This window comes from Trichomycterus rosablanca, chromosome 2 (assembly GCF_030014385.1).
Source record: "Trichomycterus rosablanca isolate fTriRos1 chromosome 2, fTriRos1.hap1, whole genome shotgun sequence".
In the NCBI taxonomy this organism is placed as follows: Eukaryota; Metazoa; Chordata; class Actinopteri; order Siluriformes; family Trichomycteridae; genus Trichomycterus; species Trichomycterus rosablanca.
In genome coordinates, this window is record NC_085989.1 from 53,201,916 (window position 1) to 53,222,229 (window position 20,314).

At 39.7% G+C, this 20,314-nt stretch overlaps 2 pseudogenes; one reads left to right on the forward strand and one right to left on the reverse strand.

Annotated features, from left to right (window-relative positions):
• The window catches only part of LOC134334891 (uncharacterized), a 759,100-nt pseudogene that overhangs the window by 547,399 nt on the left and 191,387 nt on the right, over positions 1-20,314 (reverse strand).
• Positions 1-20,314, forward strand: part of LOC134300421 (uncharacterized) — a 331,197-nt pseudogene that overhangs the window by 305,399 nt on the left and 5,484 nt on the right.

The window sequence follows — 20,314 nt, forward strand, 5'->3', positions numbered from 1 at the left end:
TGTGAGATGTGTGACAGACTGCACTCAGGTTTGGTGAATCTTGTAAATTAGATCGGTGGTTAAACACATTAATGTGCTGGTGTTCACTCAGAGATACGAACATACCGACATTTCAGAATCTCCTCGTCCAACACACTGATGTAAGTTAAGAATGAATTACAAAGTAACGAATTGCAGGTGCTGCATGACATTTTGAATGAATTCCAGGGGGGGGGGGGCTCACACTTACTGTGCCTGCGTCACACGTATCGTTCCTTATTTGGAAACTAAACATGATACTGAACTGATATGGGACGCGCTTTGTTCTGTATTTTTATTAATGGGAGAGAAATGCTGCAGATTAGACTGAGACCGGGCGATATGTATGAAACAGAAGGAAACTGCTGCTCTGTTGGAATTAAAAGGGTTCAGTTATTATTGTAATTAGTATTTACTTTTAGTCTTAGTAACGCCGTGTGTAGGGTGAAAGTAAAGTAACACAAGCAGGTCCAGCACTTCTCTCACTGCCCCCCTAAGCAACGCAGTCCAGAACCGGGGCTGCATGTCAGTGTGAAGATGGATTATGTAAAAATGATGTTTGCACTATTGAGAGAAAATGTTACATGATGTTCTTTATGTTGTTTTGCCTAAAATATGGTTCTGATTTTTTACTATAAAGAATGAAAATAATAAATGTTAAACAGCCTAAATAAAACTGTGTATGACCCGTTATATTTTTCATAGGTGCAACCCTAACTGCCTACACCCCGCTCTCGCTCAGGTAAACACCCGCCATTAGACCCCTTACCCTATGCCTTCCGCCAACCTGTCAGCCCAGGGTGTTCTTTATTTCCAGTTCTGAAAGTTGGCAACCCTAGTTGGAGCAGCTAGCACCTAAAATAAAATGCTGATGAAGTTAAATTAAATTAAATTAAATTGTTAGTGTAAAGCTTTACTGAATTGTATGATTAATGGTAAAGCTGCTCTCTCTCTCTCTCTCTCTCTCTCTCTCTCTCTCCATGTTCAAACTGCGGCTCTGCAGTCAGATATTATTGGGATGGAATTCTGAATTAAGTCGAGTTTTTTTATGTTAACAGACACCTTTACAGAATCCAGGACCAACAGACCAAAAACCTCCTGTTGAGCAGCCGAGGGCGACAGTGACAGGAAAAACTGTTTTAAAAATAGAGTTAGAAACCTTGAGAGTGTGGTGTCTTTTGTCGTGGTGAAGTACTAATGAGCAATGACAACTCCGTTGACACTAACTCATGTTTAATTAAGAGGTTTATTCAAAGAAATGAGTAGTGTCAGTACAGACATTTCGCGATTATGCCCGGAGGAAGGCAGCCGATTCCTTCTCTGCCTTCCTTACGCCAACCTCAGGTTTAAATACCCCAGCGATTTACATACAGCACATCTGTTTTCAATAGCATTCAAACAAAAGACAAAGAACCTGACTTCTTGTCTACCAAAGGCATTAGCTCTAGATTTCCAACTGCCCCATGCGACCCCAACAGAAATCTGATCTCACCCGGGACCCCAGGCTCCTGTGACAGTGTTTACATTAATCAACCATCTCCTATAGATGAGACACAGTCTTCATCATTACCCATGGCGCCAGCCGTGAACAAGGCCTCACACATAATGCCCTCCAGATGTGAGAATGCCTCAGGCTGGGGCATCCTGGCCCTTATCAGAATAACCTCAACAGAACTAACAGTTGAAGAGACACAAATCTCACATATGAACATAATATGTTCTAAAGGAGGTTACTGAATAAAATATTTCATATAAAACTTCAGATACATCATATTCCCCCCTTTGAGACTAATTAGTCTCAATAATCAAAAGAATAACATAGTAAATAATGGTTATAAACATAACATAATACCTGTTCCACTCATATATATATATCCCCAACTTAAATTCAGCATTTAGCTACTTTTATGGAATGCGGGAGCGAAAAACCTGTCAGGCAGTATTGTCTTTCTAAAATGACCATCAATCAATCAATCAATCAAGACAGGAAAAAAACTCACTCGCGACCCCTCTGCCCAGGCGGCCACATATTGTACTCCAGTCCAATTTTCCCCAGAATCTAAAGGAGGAACCATTATATTTGAAAGGATCACGTCCAATTGTACCCCAAACTAAAAGTGGCACTATTATATTTGATAAGATTATGATTTTAGCAAATACATTTAGAAACCTCAGAAAAGAAAATTAATAAATGTCCAAAGATCAACAGGTCGACCCTTCGAATTGATCTATTGGACCTTGTCCCTACCTATCAATCAATCTGTCCCTAACCATCGAGAAACAAACAAAAAACTCTGAGGTCCCCAATGTACTTATCTCATAACTGAACATTCTTCATTAAAGACTAATACCCCCAAAAACATTATAATATCATATTAAGTACTAATATAGTAAGAATATCTATCATATCTTAACAAGAATATCACTCATAATACCAGACTACAATTATAACAGCACACATCTTATTAGCATAGTATAACATAAGAAAGACATAAGAATGTATCACACTGCAGCTCCTCAGCAGCACTGACTCGCCATGTGACTCCATGTAGTCTTGATGTTGTATTGAATCTTGACATTCATCACAGAGTCCTTGTTCAGAGTCTTTCAGTCCATTCTTATTGTCCTCATGTGAGCTGTATGAACCCCTTCAGCACATCAGGGTCCTCGACTAATCAATCACCCAGAAAGTGGTCTCCCCCCTTTCATACTAGAAGGAAAGAAAGAACACCAACCAGTATCTTTTGCAAAAACAACAGATGTAAATTGAAACATCAATTAACTCCTTATACAAAAATGTAAAATCACAATATCATACTATCATACTCTCATATTCCCCCTTAACTACTGCAATGAGATTATAATAAGACTACACATTCAAAATGGATATGTCTCCATCAGTTCACCTTCTATCACCACTTCCTCGTCATCCTCAAATTTTTTACCATAACTACCACCTTACGAGTTATATAACCCCCTGTCCACCTATGTCTAGATGGAACAAATCTAAACTCCAGCTCAGACAAAGCACAACCACATTATGTCATTTAAATGGCATTGTCATACTTTATATGATAACATTACACTTTATCAGCCTTATAGACCCTGTATGATGACCACCATACATGCTGAATACACTTCATGACCTTCTTATGACTACCCCCTTTGCTCACTAACTGTAACCATGCGCATCCTAAATTAAAATAGTAATCAGACAGGACCACTCAACTCTATGTCCTTAAAACAACTCTCCTTTTTGGGTCCACACCCTAATTTCATAAAGCACTGCTTGCTTCAAATTTGTCCTACTTTTTTGCTCATTAGGTTGTTTCAAACTATTCATTATCCAGTAATAGACCTTGTCTAACAGCAACCTCACTGCTATTTCAGTTACATAGATATATTTTCCACAACAATCATTCAAAATCAAAACTCTCCCAATATCATCAGGCATAACCATCCTTTCTGCTATATACAATTCTACTTCAAACAGTTCAGGCTGATCAGAGCAGACGTTGCATACACATTACATCTAACATTTTCTACACAACTAATGTATTCTATTTCATCATCGCATGCTAGATACCACTCAAATTTTCTAATTGTCATGCACTAGTCTTCTAAGTGGCACTTTTCCCAATACAAAATCACCAATCCATTATTTATTACACTCTGCCATACTTAAAATAACAACAGCTCTGCCATTATATCAGCTTCCATCAGTCCTATACACCCCTGACATATTATTTATTCATTCAGATTTTTACTCCAACTTTTGGTCACTCATTCTAACGCACATCCTGCTTCTAATAATACAGACTCCATTTCCCACAATCCAACAGACTCTCACATGACCGTCTCCTGCTCCTAGTCAGCCAATCCCTCACACTCATCATCACCAGTGCTTTGATCCACTACAGCTATCTTGAATCACATTAGACTCTACTTAAACAGTTCCATTTGGTTAACACACTGCAAAATACTACCAACCTAGTCTGCATACCTAGCATTCATGCTTCACTAGTGTTTATTGCTATCACAATAATAAACCCCTCTCTACTCTCTGTGAGCATCTGCTCTTTCCACCACATGACACTTCTCTGTATTAAACTCCTTATGTTTCTCTATCATAATCTACAGAACAGCAATAAATGCCTACTTATATTTTCTCTAGTCTGCAAAATCTCAATATAATTAGGATACAAAAAACTTCCACTTTTATATCACTTCATATGAATTATCTTAACATACACTTATCTTATTAGTAACTAAACTCACAGTATCCTTGTGGCAATTTCATACACATACACTTTCCCTCATGCCTAACTAAACCTCACTGATTCCCAATCAGTTACTGTACAACTTCTAGTGTCTGCTAGACTATTCGATAGTAGCTTGTATTCAATATTTTAATACTTTTCCTATCCTCCATACCTATACTATCTCTGATATATTATTGTTACATTTCCCTACAAATTTCATTAACCTTACATCACTATGGTACATGCACCCCTATTCTCACTAAAACACAAGCTCCTACAGCCCTATCTGATTTACTTTTGCAACCAAAACTTTTTCTACACAGTCTCTGTTTTTCTAATACCCTACTGTAAAATACATCCAAACCCTCTATATGATGTTGTTACCAAATCCCTCACTTTTTATTATAGAACCCCGATCTACAGGTGAATGCTAGTAAAGCATACTACTGTTCCACACAGGCTTGAGATTCCACTGCATTACGTCTCCATCCAGTCTCACATCAGCTTCCACTTCCTCTTGTCTGATGATATCATTACTTTGGCATTCTGTACCTCAGCACCTCATATGCCTCTTGAACACTGCTTCACTCAAACATCAGAATGCAACAACAGCCATTTCACACATCTGCAAGATCTGGCATTCATCGTTTTCACATCATCTTTGGTACTGCATAAGTGTCCATCAGCCTCAGCTAGTACACTGTAGATCAAATATCAGACTCCTCTTCTTATTTGTTTGCTCCATCCACATCATCATCTCTTCTCCATCCACATCATCTTCACTTCTCCATGTTTTCTTTGTCCCGTTCTTTTCTTTGACACTTTAGACAGACTTCTCCAGCAACAGCTGAAACAGCCTCCTTAATTCATGCTTGACAGCTGAGCCATTAGTCTTCTCTGATCCATGAATGACCAAGACTTTAGTCCTTTTTACTTCTTGCCGCTTCATCCTCACTCTTGCTTGTCATTTGGATGCAGTCATCATCCTTCCAAATGTTTGTCTTCTCTGTTGTTGTCCTCATTTGAGATATCAGTCTCCTTCAATGATGGCAGCTTCCATTTAGGAGCGGAGTATGTGAAAACCTCTCTTCTCTCTCTACTCATGCAGGGCCTGTAGTTTATGACCTCAACCCCCCTCTGGGTTGCTGTGTGTCTGTGAAAATATGACCTGGGTCTCCAGTCACCCCCCTTTGTCTGCTTCTCTCCTACCAAGTCATTTTCTTCTCACTATTCCCTCAATCTTTAAACTACACTCATCTACCACTCATCTATGATCATGCATAGCATTGCCACAAGGTTTACTGCACTTATCTAACTTCTTAGATAAACAGACAAACTACATAACATCTATGTTAGTACTTATACAACACCATCACTGCTCTCTAACATCAGCTTCACCTTCAAAATCCCTCAAATACACTTACTAATACTTTCTCAACTTCTTAAATCTCCTCTTTCTTATTCGACAAAGCCAAATTCCACTCTACTGGTCCCTACTTTCTTTGCTTCCTTTCCACCACTTCTTTTCTTCACAGTCCTTCTCAAACCACAAACCTCTCCAACCATTTTTACACATTGAAAACTTCTGGTTCAATTTTTCACTTTTTTAAAGAATGTTGACTTATCACTTATGTCCTGCTTTCCACAAGTCCTCTATTCATGCTAAACTCTCCCTCACACACTGTTCTTATGCATCTGCATCAACACAACACTCAGCACTCTGTACTGCAAATTATGCTCTCATACTATAATTCACTAACTCTCTATTTAGTAATAACTCACATTCTATCAGTTAACAATTTCAGATGACTTTGCATACAACTTTTATACAAATTCCTACCAAACAGCACTCACTACTTTGCTTAAGCTTTTTCCCTTCACTTTGTTAAACTTCTACACACTCACAGGCTATTGCTTTCAAGCTACCTTTTACACACACAACAGCTAGGCACTTCAGTTACACACATATTTTCTTCTTAAACTATTTCCTTTCCCAATTACATGCATGTTCTTTTCTCTGACACCTCAACTATTTGGTATCTGCTCCTCATCCTTCAAACCTCCTGAGGCTGGCTCTCCAATTTCTGTGGTGTCAAAAACTCAACTTTAAACATACTTTAACTTAAAACCAAACCACAGCCAGCGACAGCAAAAATCATATAGATTCATGGCATATTACACACACTCACACATAACTTTACAATTTATTGGTTTACTTATCCTACTTCTTCAAAAAGGTGGGCTTAGGGGTCTTTTTTTTTTTCCTTTTTCTTTTTTAGCCATAAACCCCTCCTTTCCACACTTTGCACCATCTGGTTTCCATCATTACTCATATTACACTCAACCTCACACTAGACGACTCCCTCCAATCACTATGATTGACAGCTCTCCATACCACTTGATTTCCTTATTCTTAACCATGTGGTACCGTCTCTCTCCCACATACACACACAAAAGCTGCACCTCTGAAGTCAGCCTATGCAGCCCTCTAACTGGGCAGCAGGCCCCCACCATTTTTACTCCTTCTTACCCACACACAGGATAAGAAAGACAGGAATTCATAAGCTCTTATAACACATAATAATTACAATAAGTAATTCAACAAGACTTATACACCTCTACCGAACAACACCTCATCTACAATTAATGTTGTCCACATTTAAGCACTAAACCATAATTTCACACTATACTTCATCAGTAAAACATCTAGTTTCCACTCTAATAATATCTCTCCATTCTTAAAAACACTATGTCTCTCTTTGGGAGTTTATGTATTTTAACTACACAATGTCCTTTCATTTCTGAGGCTCATGAGTTATTTAACTATTCAATCTCCCAAAGAAAGCTCATTACTTATTAGTAATTAGTTAATTAGCATTAACTGTCCTTCTTGAAGAAGCTTATTATCATTATTGTTAGTTACTAAAAAGTCTTCTCCAAAGAGGCTCATTGTCGATGACAACTTACTACATCTAAACTCACTATATCTCCTATTATCCACCGATTACAATAACCATACTTTGACAATTAAGACAGGCGCCACACATTACACAAATGCACACAAATCAACTTCATGCTCTTACACCCCACACACACATAACATCAACACAGACACAGACATAAAGAGACTTTTTCCCTCCCATATTATTCTGTATTAAATAGACTGAAAAACTGGAAAACTGCTAGAATCATCTCACATCAGATCTCTAAAAATTACTGTTTTAAGTTTCTCATTGTATTATTGTATGGCTTGTTTCTTTTTTTTCTTCTTTATTATTATTTTGCGCCCCCTAGCTCGTAATCTATAGGTATGGCATCCTCCACGAGAATTTGTATTCTTTCTTATTGTTCTGTATGTTATGTTGTTTAAAATAAAGGATTATTATGGAAAAAAAAAATAATAATAATAATAATAATGTAAAAAAAAAAATGTATGCTAATATAAAGTACTGTGTGTTAACAAGAACCACCTATTAACAAGTCATTATAAACATCAATCTTCCACTTCATACCAAACTGACATTAAAGCAGATGCAGTAAATGTAGAGGCGGTTATAAATACCCAGAAATTGTACAAATGTTTATTATTTACTGTTTAATATTTCATTCACTGCTGCCTGATTGGTTGAGGTGCTGCTGTACGGTTGCCCAGCTGGATTGTGATTGGTTGTGGGGTCATGTGGGCGGGGCGGTAGAGCTGCTGTCTGTCAGGAAGCGCTTCCTCTCAGTTCAAACAAGAAGAAGTGAACGCGCTCGTACTGAAGTGAATCTGTAAGTATTTTTATTATTCATTTATTACATTTTATTTATATTTTAACTACATTCTAATTCATTATAAAATACCGCTGAGGATTTGAGGAACTTGGCTAAAGCTAACTGTCAGCACATAATTTACACATGATTCATCTGAGCCGATACAGCGAACCGAATCAAGGTATCGGAACCGATTCATTATCTACATTTAGTTTTGTAGAAAAGCATAAAGTTCTTATAGTTTTATAGAAACACTGATCTGTTTTAGCTTTGTTAACTGTTGTGTTTCCAGTGTCTGTACAGTTTCTGTTTTTATGATCATCACATTTTCAGATCCATGAATAAAAACAGACAGCAATTATATGTAAATACTTTGTGAGCTGTTGAAATGTGTAAATATGTGCAGCTCTGTCTGTCTGTCTATCCATCCATCTATCCATCCATTCATCCATGTGTGTGTGTCTTTATGTTAGATCTTTAATAATGCAGTCAGCAGAAGTGGGACACATCGCCCCCATGGATCTAGAAGATGAAGGATCTGAAGATGAAGATTTCTGCTGTAAGTACATATGGAACAATTTAGCACTTTTCCACCAGACAGTGTGGTACAGAACAGGATGGTCAGTACTGGGGTCAGTAATTAGTGGATAGTGGATCAGAATCTGTCCTGTATGGTTCTGTCCTGTGGAGAAGTGCTGCTTCACTCCAGTCTGGACTCAAGTTTTTAATGGAACTAAGATTTATTATATCATTAAAACAACAACAACAACACGCCTCCCTACACTAGTCCCAGTTGTTGAGCTTTCTTCACATGTTGATGTCATTTCAGGTGAAGTATCATTAATCCCTCTGGAACTCATCACCTCTGATAGACACCTCTCCTCAGTGTACCAATCACTTGGAGGTGTCCTGCCTCAGAAGAAGGAGGAACCTGAAGATGAAGATGATCTCAGTAAGATTGTTTCAAATCTTGAGCAATGAAACCTGTTTTATTTATTAATGGTTCATCTGTCAGAATGTTTCTATCATCAGTAATGATAATAATAATAATGATATTTATAATATTAATAATATAATCCAGTAAATAACTGAGGTGTGTAAAAGAGTGAATATGTTCTGTTGCTATATTGAAAGTAAAAGTGCTGAGGTTATTTACTCTTTATCTCACTCTATACTCACTCAGTACCGTGTCTTTGCTCCTCTTCACTTTTAGCTTTGAAAATCATTTGATCTGCTCTGTGTTTATTGTGATGTTTGTAATTGATTGTGTTACAAGAGCAGCTTGTTTTTTTCTTCTTCATTTTCGAACAAGGATTTCTGCTGCTCCTCGAGTCCACGTTCCTGTACAACCCAAAATCATCTCCACAAACACATCAAGACCCCCCACAGTGTCAAATATGAGACCCTGGTGAAGATTAAGACTGAACATGAGGATCTGACGCCCACCAGAAGCTCCAGTGATCAGCAGACGTCCTCTGGTACTGTCAGCATTAACAGCTCTCTCACCAGAGAACAGAACAGAAGGAACGTCTGCTCACAGTGTGGGAAGAGCTTTATTTCTCCCAGTGCTCTTAAAATACACCAGCGCATTCACACTGGAGAGAAACCGTATCAGTGCTCACAGTGTGGGAAGAGCTTTAGTTCTCCCACTGCTCTTAAAATACACCAGCGCATTCACACTGGAGAGAAATCGTATCAGTGCTCACAGTGTGGGAAGAGTTTTAATCAACAGAGTCATCTCAAACGACACCAACGCATTCACACTGGAGAGAAACCGTATCAGTGCTCACAATGTGGGAAGAGCTTTAGTTCTCCCACTGCTCTTAAAATACACCAGCGCATTCACACTGGAGAGAAACCGTATCAGTGCTCACAGTGTGGGAAGAGTTTTAATCAACAGTATGTTCTCAAAATACACCAGCGCATTCACACTGGAGAGAAACTGTATCAGTGCTCACAGTGTGGGAAGAGTTTTAATCATCAGAGTGCTCTTAAAACTCACCAGCGCATTCACACGGGAGTTAAACCGTATCAGTGCTCACAGTGTAAGAAGAGCTTTAATGCACAGAGTAGTCTCAACAAACACCAGCGCATTCACACTGAAGTGAAACCGTATCAGTGCTCACAGTGTGGAAAGAGTTTTAATCATCTGAGTGCTCTTAAAATACACCAGCGCATTCACACTGGAGAGAAACCGTATCAGTGCTTACAGTGTGGGAAGAGTTTTAATCATCAGAGTGCTCTTAAAGTACACCAGCGCATTCACACTGGAGAGAAACCATATCAGTGCTCGCAGTGTGGTAAGAGTTTTAATCATCAGAGTGCTCTTAAAGTACACCAGCGCATTCACACTGGAGAGAAACCATATCAGTGCTCTCAGTGTGGGAAGAGTTTTAATAATCAGAGTACTCTTAAAAAACACCAGCGCATTCACACTGGAGAGAAACCGTATCAGTGCTCACAGTGTGGGAAAAGTTTTAATCGACAAAGTGCTGTCAAAGTACACCAGCGCATTCACACTGGACAGAAACCGTATCAGTGCTCACAGTGTGGGAATAGTTTTATTCAACAGAGTGCTCTCAAAATACACCAGCGCATTCACACTGGAGAGAAACCGTATCAGTGCTCACAGTGTGGGAAGAGTTTTAATCGACAGTCTAATCTTAAAAAACACCACCGCATTCACACTGGGAAGAAACAGTAATATTTTATTAAATCGTCCTGGTTTTCACATAGCTGATAACTCTACCAACATCTCCACCCTGATGCTTTTACCTGGTTTAGCAGCCTGTGTGGTGGAAGCGCCGGTGGTTGAGAACTATTCTCTTCCCTGTCTGCTATGAACATACCGACATTTCTGAATCTCCTCGTCCAACACACTGATGTAAGTTAAGAATGAATTACACAGTAACGCTCAGCATCATTGTTTTTAATCATGATTATTAGCTTTAACATAGTTCAGATATCTAACTACCCATTACATTCAACCCACAAATAAAATGTTTCACTAAATTAGTTTGTAATGAATTCAGTGCAGACATGAAGACGTGTCCCATAATCAGTTCATTAGGGGCACTGCGTCACACGTATTGTTCCTTAAGTGAAAACTAAACGTGATGATCCGTATTGAACTGATACAGGACGCGCTTTGTTCTGTATTTTTATGAATGGAGAGAAATGCTGCAGATTAGACTGAGACGGGGCGATGTGTATGAAACAGAAGGAAACTGCTGCTCTGTGGGAATTAAAAGGGTTCGCTTATTGTAATTAGTGTTCACTTTTAGTCTTAGTAACGCTGTGTGTAGGGTGAAAGTAAAGTAACACGAGCAGGGCCGGCACTTCTCTCACTGCCCCCCTAAGCAACGCAGTCCAGAACCGGGGCTGCATGTCAGTGTGAAGATGGATTATGTAAAAATGTTGTTTGCACTATTGAGAAAAAATGTTATATGATGTTCTTTATGTTGTTTTGCCTAAAATATGGTTCTGATTTTTTTTATTATAAAGAATGAAAATAATAAATGTTAAACAGCCTAAATAAAACTGTGTATGACCCGTTATATTTTTATATAACCCTAACCGCCTACACCCCGCTCCCGCTCAGGTAAACACCCGCCATTAGACCCCTTACCCTATGCCTTTCGCCAACCTGTCAGCCCAGGGTGTTTCTTATTTCCAGTTCTAAAGCTTTACTTAATTTTATGATTAATGGTAAAGCTGCTCTCTCTCTCTCTCCCTCTCTCTCTCTCTCTCTCCATGTTCAAAGTTATTTGTTAGGGCAAACTGTGGCTCTGCAGTCAGATATTATTGGGATAGAATTTTGAATTAAGTCGAGTTTTTTTATATAGCGCTTTTTTACAACAGACAACTTTACAGACTCCAGGACCAACAGACCAAAAACCTCCTGTTGAGCAGTCGAGGGCGACAGTGACAGGAAAATCTGTTTTAAAAATAGAGTATAAAAACCTTGAGAGGAACCAGACTCAGCAGGGACCTCCACCTTTCTTGGGCTAGCAAAAATAACAATAATAATTGGGGTTCTTCATTGTTCAGAATGAATGAATGTGGTGCTGATGTTACACTTCTGTCCAGTAGGGGTGAGAATAAACCTAAACATTGTGGATCAACCAGCTCGATTCATACATGAAGAAGCTAACGTGTTGGTACTAAAGTGAATCTGAAGGTAAATATTTATTTATTCGTTTATTTTGTATGAATTACATTTTAATTAATAACTGTATTCTAATTAATAATACAACTAAAGTTAATAAAATAAGACAGAGGATGTAAGTAGCTTGAACTCATTTAAACAGACAAACTGCGACTCTGCTAACTGTTAGCATCACACATGATTCGGTGCTAGTGAACCGATTCATTGGAACCGATCCAGCAATAGGAATCATGTGATTGGAACCGATTCAGAGTTTAATGATTATTAAAAAGGAATGAAATTAATAATTCATAGAAACATTTCAAGTTCTTTTAGTTTTGTTTACGTGTTGATTTCAGTTTCTACTGTTTTTATAATGGCCAACCAGGGCCGCACATTTTTAAATCTATAAATATAAACATCCATGTCCAATAGGCACTGGATTAGTCAAGTCAACTTTATTTATATAGCACTTTTTACAATAGACATTGTCTTATAGCAACTTTACAAAATCCAGGACCAACAGATACAAAAACCCCTGTTGAGCAAGCCGAGGGCGACTGTGGCAAGGAAAAACTCCCTGAAAATTACAGGAATAAACCTTGAGAGGAACCAGACTCAGCAGGGCCCTTTAAATAAATATGATTTACACAAATCATACAAACACAGAATTAAATGAACTAAAAGTTATAACTGGCAATAAATAGATAAATAAATAATAATAATAGAGTTATTATTCGGTCTAGTCTTCAATAAAGTCTATAGTGAGTTCTTGACATTCTTGGTGCAATTACTCCAGACCCGTCACATCCGGCAGGAGCAGCATCGTTGTCACGGCAGTTTCGACTTCAATCCTTAACCTCGGTGGGTAAACAGGTTTCCATCAGAATGCCCTCGGGGGAAAACAACAGAGAATGTACAGGGGTTGGACAAAATAACTGAAACACCTGTCATTTTAGTGTGGGAGGTTTCATGGCTAAATTGGACCAGTCTGGTGGCCAATCTTCATTAATTGCACATTGCACCAGTAAGAGCAGAGTGTGAAGGTTCAATTAGCAGGGTAAGAGCACAGTTTTGCTCAAAATATTGCAATGCACACAACATTATGGGTGACATACCATAGTTCAAAAGAGGACAAATTGTTGGTGCACGTCTTGCTGGCGCATCTGTGACCAAGACAGCAAGTCTTTGTGATGTATCAAGAGCCACGGTATCCAGGGTAATGTCAGCATACCACCAAGAAGGACAAACCACATCCAACAGGATTAACTGTGGACGCAAGAGGAAGCTGTCTGAAAGGGATGTTCGGGTGCTAACCCGGATTGTATCCAAAAAACATAAAACCACGGCTGCCCAAATCACGGCAGAATTAAATGTGCACCTCAACTCTCCTGTTTCCACCAGAACTGTCCGTCGGGAGCTCCACAGGGTCGATATACACGGCCGGGCTGCTATAGCCAAACCTTTGGTCACTCGTGCCAATGCCAAACGTCGGTTTCAATGGTGCAAGGAGCGCAAATCTTGGGCTGTGGACAATGTGAAACATGTATTGTTCTCTGATGAGTCCACCTTTACTGTTTTCCCCACATCCGGGAGAGTTACGGTGTGGAGAAGCCCCAAAGAAGCGTACCACCCAGACTGTTGCATGCCCAGAGTGAAGCATGGGGGTGGATCAGTGATGGTTTGGGCTGCCATATCATGGCATTCCCTTGGCCCAATACTTGTGCTAGATGGGCGCGTCACTGCCAAGGACTACCGAACCATTCTGGAGGACCATGTGCATCCAATGGCGGTGCCGTGTATCAGGATGACAATGCACCAATACACACAGCAAGACTGGTGAAAGATTGGTTTGATGAACATGAAAGTGAAGTTGAACATCTCCCATGGCCTGCACAGTCACCAGATCTAAATATTATTGAGCCACTTTGGGGTGTTTTGGAGAAGCGAGTCAGGAAACGTTTTCCTCCACCAGCATCACGTAGTGACCTGGCCACTATCCTGCAAGAAGAATGGCTTAAAATCCCTCTGACCACTGTGCAGGACTTGTATATGTCATTTCCAAGACGAATTGACGCTGTATTGGCCGCAAAAGGAGGCCCTACACCATACTAATAAATTATTGTGGTCTAAAACCAGGTGTTTCAGTTATTTTGTCTAACCCCTGTAGTTAATAATGTACCATGTGAGTTGAGTAAAACAGTTTTACAGAGAGTTTTAGACTCCGGCAGCCCTAATTATTACAGCATAACTAAAAGAGAGAGCAAGCAGGTAACAAGGTCATGAAGGCTTTCATAGGACATCAGCGCCCATCCCCCCACCGTCATCAATCCTGAATTTAACTGGCAGCCAGTGTAGAGACGATAGAACAGGAGTAATATGATCAAATTTTCTACTGCTTAGACTGTATAGTGTAACTGTAATGTAAGTCACTTTGGATAAAAGCATTTATAAGCACATTTTATTTGACCTGTTGCACTGTGTAAATATGTGATGATCAATCCAAACATCCATCAATCCATCCATCCATTAATCTATCCATCCATGTCTGTCTGTCTGTCTGTCTATTAGATTTTTAAACATGCAATCAGCAGAAATGGAACACATCAACCCTGTGGATGTAGAAAATGAAGGATTCCTGAAGATAGTAATAAAAAATGAAGACGATGAAGATGAAAGTAAGTACACATGGAGCAATATGACAGTGTGGTACAGTACAGTATGTTAAGTAGTGGGGTCACTTATCAGTGCTTATAATAGTAGAATGTAGATAATGTACCGTACAGTCTAGTGGAGAAATGCTGCTTCACTCCAGTCTGGACTCAAGTTTTTGATGTATGTAATAATGGCCCTACATTTACATGTTGATGTAATTCCAGGTGAAGTATCATTCATCCCTGTGGAACACGTCACCCCTGAGGGACACCTCACCTCAGTGTACCAACAGCATGGAGGTTTCCAGCCTCTGAAGGAGGAACCTGATGATGAAGATGAATTTGGTAAGAAATTTTATAATCGTGAGCAAAATAGTTCATCTATCAGAATGTTTTCAAGATTCAAGATTTTTCTTATTGACAGTTTACTACGTGTCCGGGACATACAGTAGAATTGAGATATCATTTCTCTCTCACTTCAATACAAACAAGAAAATACAGAAATATAGAATATGTTGCTGTGGTAGAAATTATATAGAAACAAGAGAACATTCACTATTTGACAAAGTGTGCAAAGTGACGAGCAGGTGGGCAATTCAATTTTCCAAGGGGCCACATAAGAAACAGTTACTGTTGTGGAGGGCTGGACCAATATGGTGAACTTCATTCTGCTCAATATTAATAAGATTTCTTTTTATTGCCTAAATGTTACAGTTCTGATCAGCTGTTACTGTTAAAAGACAGTTACAATCAGAAAATGAAAGTAAAAACATCAACATTATTTTACTATTTAATAAACTATTTAAGTAACTTTACACACAGTGCTGTTGTTGTTTGGATCACAAAGCTGATCTTAACTGCTCCAGTCCTGGATGTGTAAAACTTGGTTATAAAAAGTCCATGTTGGTTTGCAGTTTAGTAAGTGAAGCTTCAGATGTGACGCTTAGCATCGTTCATGTTCTTGTATTTCTCTCTGTTTAGTACTGTAACGGTGATATAAACCCTAGATTTAAATTGTGATCCCTAAACTGCTTTACACCTGACTGACTTCTGAAGTTCATGTCTTGTTAAAACTCTATCGTCCCTCTCAGTCGCGCTCAGTTCTGTTTGCCAACACATTACTGTGAAGCTGGATACACTCGTCTCTCTCTCACACACACGTAAATCCAAACTTGCGGAAATGTAAAGAAATAGCGCTCCCGTCAAAATAACAACAATCCTGTTATATGGCATGTGTGATGTAGGGACAGTGGTAGCCTAGTGGGGTAGAGCTTTGGGATATCAACCGGAAGATTGGTGGTTCAAATCCAGGCTCTGCTTTGCAGCCACTGTTGGGTCCTTGAGCAAGACCCTTAACCCTGTCTGCTCCAGGGGCGCCATACGATGGCTGACTTTGCACTCTGACCCCGACTTCCAAACAAGCTGGGATATGCGAAGAAAGAATTTTATTGTACTGTACACCTGTATATGTATACAGTGAGGAAAATAAGTATTTGATACACTGCAGATTTTCCTACCTACAAAGAATGGAGAGGCCTGTAATTTTTATCGTAGGTACACTTCAACTGTGAGAGACAGAATCTAAAGAAATAAGTATTTGATCACCTACCAACCAGCATGAATTTGTTTGTTTTTCTTTAAGAAGCTCCTCCTATTCTGCACTCATTACCTGTATTAATTGCACCTGTTTGAACTCGTAACCTGTATAAAATACACCTGTCCACACACTCAATCAATCACACTCCAACCTTTCACTATGGCCAAGACCAAAGAGCTGTCTAAGGACACCAGGGACAAAAATGTAGACCTGCACAAGGCTGGGATGGGCTACAGGACAATAGCAAGCAGCTTGGTTTTATTTATTTATTTATTTATTTATTTATTTAACCTTTATTTAACCAGGCAAGTCATTAAAAACTGCTTCTCATTTACAATGGCGGCCTGGCAAAAGGCAAAGCCTCTTAAGGAACAATCATACAAACAAATTTACATAAGACATTGAAAAACAAACAATGATGATCACAGTACAATAACACATAGTCGAATCAGCCAGCAATAGTATAAAAGAAGAATCAATTTGTCATACAGCATGTATCTCTTAGAATCTCTTGCTAGAATAAGTACATAATGGCGGGTGGGACTTGTGTTCCCCTCAACTTGTAATGGAAGTAGATGCAGGTTTGAGCCTTCTTAGTCAGTGATGTTGCATTTTCAGACCAGGAGAAACCTCAGAGATGTTCACTCCCAGGAATTTGGTGCCCCACACCCTCTCGACTACAGCACCGATGGTTCCTGCATCCACTCAGCTTTCAACATTCATTACACTCACAGTACATTATTGATCTGCTCTGTGTTTATTGTGTTGTTTGTAATGTATTTAGAGCAGCTTGTGTTTTTCTGTTTCAGAATTGAACAAGGATTTCTGCTGCTCCTCGAGTCCACGTTCCTGTACAACCCAAAATCATCTCCACAATCACCAAGAGCCCGAACATGAGGATCTGACGCCCACCAGAAGCTCCAGTGATCAGCAGACGTCCTCTGGTGCTGTCAGCATTAACAGCTTTCTCACCAGAGAACAGAACAGAAGGAACGTCTGCTCACAGTGTGGGAAGAGCTTTAGTTCTCCCAGTGCTCTTAAAATACACCAGCGCATTCACACTGGAGAGAAGCCGTACCAGTGCTCACAGTGTGGGAAGAGCTTTAATCATCAGAGTGTTTTCAAAAATCACCAGCTCATTCACACTGGAGAGAAGCCGTACCAGTGCTCACAGTGTGAAAAGAGCTTTAATCGACAGAGTAGTCTCAAAGAACACCAGCGCATTCACACCGGAGAGAAACCTTATATGTGCTTACAGTGCGGGAAAAACTTTAGTCATCAGATTAATCTCAAAAATCACCAGCGCATTCACACTGGAGAGAAACCCTATATGTGCTCACAATGTGGAAAGAGCTTTAATCTACAGAGAAGTCTCAAAGAACACCAGCGCATTCACACTGGAGAGAAACCGTATCAGTGCTCACACTGTGGGAAGAGTTGTAATACACAGAGTCATCTCATAATCCACCAGCGCATTCACACCCAAGAGAAACCGTATCAGTGCTCACACTGTGGGAAGAGCTGTAATACACAGAGTAGTCTCAAAACCCACCAGCGCATTCACACTGGAGAGAAGCCGTACCAGTGCTCACACTGTGATAAGAGTTTTAATCAACAGAGTCATCTCAGGGAACACCAGCGCATTCATACTGGAGAGAAACCGTATCAGTGCTCACAGTGCGATAAAAGTTTTAATCAACAGAGTCATCTAATAAAACACCGGCGCACTCACACCGGAGAGAAACCATATCAGTGTTTACAGTGTGGGAAGAGTTTTAATCAACAATTTCATCTCAAAATCCACCAGCGCATTCACACGGGAGAGAAACCGTATCAGTGCTCACAGTGTAAAAAGAGCTTCAATCAACAGAGTGCTCTCAGTGGACACCAGCGCATTCACACCGGGGAGAAACCGTATCAGTGTTTACAGTGTGGAAAGAGTTTTAATACACAGAGTGTTCTTAAAAGACACAAGCGCATTCACACCGGAGAGAAACCGTATTAGTGCTCACAGTGTGGTAAGAGTTTTAATCAACAGAGTAATCTTAGAAAACACCAGCGCATTCATACTGGTGAATGCACTGAAATACACTGAAATATCTTGTAGTTGTGAGTACTCTCCATCTGGTGCTGTGGTGTTGATTTAATCTTATCACTTATATGCTATATCAATCAGTTTGTAATCTATCACTTATTTTATTTTGGTATTTGACTAATTATATTTTTACTGTACACTTATAACCTGTTACCTACTTATCCAGTTAACTCTGTTTAAACTCTGTTTTTACTCGTCATTTACTTTTAGACCTTTTAGAGCTACAAGGGCAGGTGTAGCTTAGTGGTTTAGGTACTGGACTAGTAACCAGAAGGATGCTGGTTCAAGCCCCATCTCTGCCAGCTTTCCACTGTTGGGCCTTTGAGCAAGGCTCTTAACCCTCAATTGCTTAGACTGTATACTGTCACGGTACTGTAAGTCGCTTTGAATAAAGGCGTCCACGAAATGCCAGAAATGTAAATTTAGATCTACTTTATGTCCGGTGACGAAGGGCATCATGGTATGACATGAATTAAGTAGCAGCACTATAATAATTTTTGGGTATTCAATGCCATAATGGTGGGGAAAGGACTTCACAGGAACACAGAGGTATTTCCAGTATTTGGTAAATGATAGAAGGTAATGCCATGTTTTGTAATTATACATATGTTGTACGCTTTGTCTCTTATTATGAATAATTGATGTAATATTAATGTATTTGATGTATGATTTTGTAGCACTTTACGGTATGAAAACAGATTGTAAAAAGGTATTTTGGTGCCGCTCAGGTGGTTCACCAGAGCTGAGATCTTGAATACGTTGTATGGAAACTCGGCTCTGCCTGCCGGCTGAGGCTGAGCGGCTACATGAACAACGATTGGCCTGTTGTTCAGGTAAGGGGTGGGACTAAGCCAGATGGGGATTCTCTCTCAGACTAGTGCGATTACGACCTCTGCTGGCTGGTTGGTGGCGCCTGCACAGAGATTGGAAAGGAGTGCGGTAGAGGGTGTGGCCTTCCGTACACAGTGCTGTACCACACTGCACTTGTTAATTGTAGGTGATAAGATGTTCGATTGCTGTGCACGTGTCGGAGGGGGTGTGGAGCAGCCTCGTCCTCCCCAATCAGGAGCAGGGACCAGCATTAAGGAGAGGATGATTGACGGGTAGAAATTGGATGCGCTAAAGTGGGAGAAAAAGGGAAAAAATGTATACTGAGTGAATAATAAAACATTTACTTAAGCTTATTCAAGTTTTTGGTAATGTTCTTAATTCTTCACACACTGTGCTTTGTTCTTAAGCTCATAAAAACTGGTGCGCTGCTCGCATCAAGCTTAACCGCACGCTGGGATTTGGATCCAGTCAGTTTTTAAGAATTTGCCGAATTTCAAAGCAGAGTTTCTAATTCTATAGTTTGACTTGGTTGCAGAAAGAATCCAACCTTTTTATGCAACTGCATATCATAAGTCTGGCTGTGCTCCAACAACAAGGAGACAAAGGATGTGGGAGAGAGAGCTATCATCATCTGAACACCACAGCTCAGGTTCAGTTCAGTAGTCAGAATTAAACCTGGGGCAGAGTCACCACCTCATTTACATATTAATTACCATTGTACATCTGCTGTTTGTTTGTTTGTCTATTAGGATTGTAACCATGGCCGGCTTGATCGGGCGATGCACCACCAAAGGGCGAAAGAGAAGAAATTTTCGTATCACATTCAACCAGTGTTAAACTAGCTGTGACTGTTCTGGACAGTTCTGTCTTGCCTCTGAATATCGTCGTCCAATCAGCGTAGAGTTGTGTTCCATACAGTACCGCCTCTTACAATACATTCTGAATGGGTTCCGGGAG